Below are 5,581 nucleotides of genomic sequence, written 5' to 3' on the forward strand. Positions count from 1 at the left end.
GTGAATTACTGTGAAATACTTTTTATTCAAGCATGCCATAATGCAAACATACTTTAAGAACAGCATAAAAGTGGTGAGATTATAGATACCTGGAGAGTCTACATTTTTAAACCAAAACTTGAGGTATATAGTCTGACAAGTATTATAGGAGAACAGCAGAAGTGAATATCCAAAACTCAACTAACCGCCCCCCCCCACACAAAATTCAACACACAGTCAACTTAAGTATTTTTCAGAATCAGTCAGCAAAGATCATAACCTGCAAGTTAAGATCACTAAGAAATCTTCACTCCTCTCCTCTGTTAAACTAATCCTTACAGGATTAGCCAAAAAAGTTACTTCCCTTTCTGCCGACGTCGGATTAAGATTCTTCTCGGGCAATTTTCATGCCCAGGGATATAGAACACCAAGACAAATACAGAAGTGTCGGTAAGCACCAAAAAGCCAAGTCTTCAGCACAAGGAGGGAATTCACAAATGAGGAAACATTTGACGGCCTCCTCCCTACACCCCTCCCCAAAGCCATTTAACCAGCTTTCCAAACATTTACTGGGGAAGCATACTCTAAGCGAGTGGTTCGATGGCTCTCCTTCACCAAACCCTAACAGGGAAACATAACCAATCGTCCCGACTCTTCCAGACAGTCAAGAAAATAGGGAGAATTATTAGAAACTGCCGTCCGCAAGACCAAGAGTTTGAGAGAAGGGTAAGCAGGACACTCGCAGCTGAGTTAGGGAGTGGGGGAGGGACCCTAAAAATTAGGAAAGAAGTTGGTTGGAAGGGTAGAGAGAGGCGAGGGCAATGTCCAGTTCGGAGAGGACGGCACTGCAGAGCAGACAGCGATTAATTGAGCATTATGAGGAGCTAAAGAGAGTTCTACGAAAGACCTGACCCGAGTACAAGATACAAGAACGCTGATACGTGGCTCAGAGAAGACACGCGGGGGTGGGACCCGCCCCGCTAACCCCAGGTCCCTGAATGAGCCCTCAAAAGAGGATCGAAGCCCGAGAAAGTCAATGGGTCCAAAGGAGGCCCGCACCGGCCGAGCAAGGCCACAGCACAGAAGACACCCGCGCGCGGAGCCTCCTGGTCCGAGGCCTCGGGGTGGCCCTCAAGAAGTCGGAGCAGCCCCTGGGGCTCCGGGCCCCTCCTGGGCCAGCCTCTGTCCTCTCTTCTCACCCCCCAAAGCCCAGCACCGGACCTCTGGTACTGACAGAAAGCTTCCGGCCGAGCGCTGCCGGCAGGCATGGGGCAAAAGAAGCAATACGTTCTTAGCGCCGCGAGTGACACTCACCGGCCCGAAACCTCGAATGAAACCAGCAGCTCCGGGGGCGGCGGCAGCAGCGGCAGCAGGAACCGAACATCCAAAATGGCGGCTCCCTCGGCCTCACCACCGCGACTGCAGGCGGAAGGATCCTTTTAGGAAGGAGGAAGTTTTTAACTAACTTCACACAGTATAGCAGAAACTGTGGTCCCTGTCTTCCTCTTCTTGTCGATTCCGTGTTCCCTGGCTGCAACTTCTTGTGCCCCCCCTCTCCTATTATCCAAGAACTCGGACCCCGCCGAGGACTATTTGCCAAGGAGGAGGTGACTGCTCCTAGCAGAGCGACGCAAAGCGTAGCAAGGTACGGGGCGGTCACTGATGACGCGAGACGCTGCTGCCGAGTCACCGCTGCGAAGAGTCTGAGAGAGAAAGATCCGGCTGACCCTGGAAGCCTCCGAATATTGGTTCCGCTTGTGGGGGAGGAGGAGGCTGGGCATACCAGGAAGCGGCGGGGCCACCTGAAGAGGGCGGGGCTACCAAGGTGGCTGAGGAAGCGGGCGAGGCGAGGCAGGTGGCCACTGGGACTTAAGGCACAAATATCCCAAACTATTTCCTGTTGTGTTTGAGTCCTTAGCTTTCTCTCTAGGTTAACTTCGGGAACATACTCCAAGTGGTCTCGGATTCTCTAGATTAGATTAGAGAATGATACAGAAGAATGGATTCCAGTTCCAGTACCATCGCTCAACTCCTGCATTGGACAAGTCATTTAAGTGCTTCAGTTTCTTCATATATAAAAACAAAGGATTTGGACTAGTGAGGGTTAAAACCCTTCCAGAGTGGGCTTTCTGACCATGTCTCCAACAACTAATGACCTGAGCCAAAGACAGTCTACCCAGACAGTTCCTGGCTTGATAAATAATTACTAACGCCTGACTCAAATATTTTCCACGTGAACGGTAAAGAGGGTCATGATACCTTGGCCCATTTAAGGGAAAGGTGACCTACCTAAACTAAAGTCCTTCAGGTAGATTGGCAGTAAAGTAGTCCTGAAAATGAATAAAGTACTGTACCTGGCTGGATGCCAAAAAGAACTGTACTAACCAAGGGTGCCTGGGTGGATCAGTGGGTTAAAGCCTCTGCCTTAGGCTCAGGTCATGTTCCCGCTGTCGTGGGATCCAGCCCCGCATCGGGCTCTCTGCTCAGCGGGGAGTTGGCTTCCTCCTCTCTCTGTGTCTGCCTCTCTGCCTACTTGTGATCTCTGTCTGTCAAATAAATAAATTATATATATATATATATAATTTATATATATATAATTTATTTATTTGACATATATATATATATATATATTTTTTTTTTTAAAGAACTGTACTAACCATACATCTTGAGTTTAGGACCTATTATAGACAGGAGGTTGTGCTTTTTTCCTTAGGCACATTTATTTGGGGATTTCAAAATATTTTCCAAAAATTGAATGGAGGAGGAGCTCCCGGGTGACTCAATGGGTGAAGCCTCTGCCTTCCAATCATGATCCTGGGTTCTTGGGATCCAGCCCTTCCAGGGCTCCCACCTTAGTGGGGAGATTTCATCTTTCTTTGCCTTTCCCTACTGCTCCTGTTTCCTCTCTCTCTTTCAAATAAATAAAATCTTTTTTAAAAAACTGAACTGAGGGGTAGCCTGGGTGGCTCAGTGGGTTAAGCCTCTGCCTTCAGCTTGGGTTGTGATCTCGGGGTCCTGGGATCAAGCCCTACATCGGACTCTCTGCTGGGCAGGAAGACTGCTTCCCCTCCTCTCTCTGCCTGTCTCTCTGCCTTCTTGTGATTTCTCTCTGTGTGTCAAATAAATAAAATCTTTAAAAAAAAAAAAAAAGAGTGAATTGAGGAGGTCAATCTATACAATTTCACTCCTGAACTACTAGGACTTACCAAGTGACTGGAAACAAAGTCCAGGGGCATGATAATAGTAATTAACATTTTTATTATTAAGTATTGATACCACATTGTTTATAAAAGCATTTTCCTAATTTTCTAATTTGACCCTCCCACCAACCTGCTAAATCAGACTAGACAAGCATAGGTAACTTAGTTTTACAAAAAAGGAGACCGAGGTGCCTAGGTGGCTCAGTCAGGTAAGCAGGTGCCTTTGGCTCAGGTCATGATCCCAGGGGCCTAGGATAGAGCCCCAGGGCTCCTTGCTCAGCAGGGAGTCTGCTTATCCCTCTGTCCTGTGCTTGTGCACACTCTCACTCTCTCTCTGACAAATAAATAAAATCTTTTTCAAAAAATGAGACTGAGGCTCACAGAAAGTGTTACTGAAAGACCTCCCAGCCCCTCCCACACTGGGATTCTGCTACATGGTGCCACCTTCTGAATTAGAAAAGAGGACACACCCACCCACCCCCACATCCACACTCAAGGTAGAATCAGTCCAAATGGTCTGAGGAACAGAAAGCTTATAGAATTCAGTTGCCTCATACCCCCAAAGCACTACTATACAGTGCAGCCTTGGATCATGCATCTACTCAGTAGTAGCATAAAACTGGAGAACATGGTGATGTCACTAAAAATATTCCTCTGAAGTATAGCTAGGCATGAATACATTAAGAACAGTTTGGGTGGAGGGTACCTGGGTGGCTCAGTTGGTTAAACGTCTGCCTTCGGCTCAGGTCATAATCCCAGGGTCCATTGCATTGAGTTCTGCAACTGGCTCCTTGCTCGGCAGGAAGCCTCCTTCTCCCTCTGTCTGCCGCTCCCCCTACTTGTGTGCTGTCTCTCTCTCTCTCTCTGACAAATAAATATACAAAATCTTTTTTAAAATAAAAATTAAGGGGCGCCTGGGTGGCTCAGTGGGTTAAGCCGCTGCCTTCGGCTCAGGTCATGATCTCAGGGTCCTGGGATCCAGTCCCGCATAGGGCTCTCTGCTCGGCAGGGAGCCTGCTTCCCTATCTCTCTCTCTCTCTCTCTGGCTGCCTCTCCGTCTACTTGTGATTTCTCTCTGTCAAATTAATAAATAAAATCTTTAAAAAAAAAAAATAAAATAAAAATTAAAAAAACCTTGCAGGTTACAAAGCAGTTAAGGTATTTTGTTTGTAACATCACAAAAATTTGCTTTGAGCTTGAATTTAAGTGTTTAACACTGCAAACCACAAAAGAAAAATTAAACTATCTTCCTAAGAAAGAGGCAGGAACTTTTCTAGTACCATGCCAAGTGGCAGAACATTAAGAGAACATGATAGACAGTATAAAATGTAAACTCCCTCCATGTATCTTTTTACTTATATTTATAATTACCAAACTCCTCCAATGCAACAAAAAATAAAAGCAATTGACCCAGTAGAGAGCATGGTCATCATTATCCTAAGAACTTTGGTTTCTGTGGCTAGCCATTAAAGTTTGGGAAGACTTACTCCCTGTCTAGTCAAGCATAATCCTCAGTTTCAGATAAATTACAGCACATCAATAAAATAGAATGCTATGCTGTCAATAAAACTGAACCTCTAGTTCTATCTTTACTATCATGGTATGACAAATCAGAAAAAACATTACAAAACGGCATTATAATAATATTGTAGAAAGTGTATATGTACACAGAAAAAAGTTGAAGGACAAAACTAAAATGTGAAAATGGTTATCTTTGGATGGTGAGATTAGAGAGGATTTTACTTTATTACATTTTGGTTTTGCAATGAGCATGCTGTACTTTTGGGGGGAAAAAAAGACTTGCTTTTGGGAAAAAAGTTCTTATAAGATAATGCAGTTGTACAGATCCAAATCCTAAAGGAGATCTTTGTTTTTATTTATTTATTTATTTATTTTAAAGTTTTTTAGTTTTTTTAGTAAAACTCTATACCTAATGTGGGTCTGGAACTCAGGACCCTGAGATCAAGAGTCATATGCTCTTCAGACTGGCACCCCAGGGGATTTTTATTTTTATACAGCAACATCTTGAAAGAATTAGCAAAACCTGTAGGAAGAAAAAACAGCTGGGAGAAAGGATAAGTATTTGTATAGTTCTGTTTATTACTAATAACTCATATGTTCAATTTAACAAATAATAACAACAAAAACCAAGGACAAAACCAAAGAGGCGGGGCACCTGGGTGGCTCAGTGGTTAAGTGTCTGCCTTTGGCTCAGGTCATGGTCCCACGGTTCTGGGATCGAGCCCCGCATCAGGCTCTCTACTCCATGGGAAGCCTGCTTCTCCCTCACCCACTCCCCCTGCTGTGTTCCCTCTCTCACTGTGTCTCTCTCTGTCGAATAACTAAATAAAAAAATCTTTAAAAAAAAAAAAAAAAAAAAAAAAAAAAAAAAAAAAAAAACC

At 44.6% G+C, this 5,581-nt stretch overlaps 1 protein-coding gene across 1 annotated transcript in view; it reads right to left on the reverse strand.

The window, feature by feature from the left end:
• AP1G1 (adaptor related protein complex 1 subunit gamma 1) overlaps positions 1-1,627 on the reverse strand; it is a 78,983-nt gene extending 77,356 nt beyond the window's left edge. Inside the window, exon 1 of the mRNA XM_059150706.1 lies at positions 1,294-1,627. The gene's annotated coding sequence lies outside the window, so the exon portion shown is untranslated. The remainder of the gene's footprint in view (positions 1-1,293) is intronic.
• Positions 1,628-5,581: the final 3,954 nt, after the last annotated feature.

Source organism: Mustela lutreola, chromosome 16 (assembly GCF_030435805.1).
Source record: "Mustela lutreola isolate mMusLut2 chromosome 16, mMusLut2.pri, whole genome shotgun sequence".
In the NCBI taxonomy this organism is placed as follows: Eukaryota; Metazoa; Chordata; class Mammalia; order Carnivora; family Mustelidae; genus Mustela; species Mustela lutreola.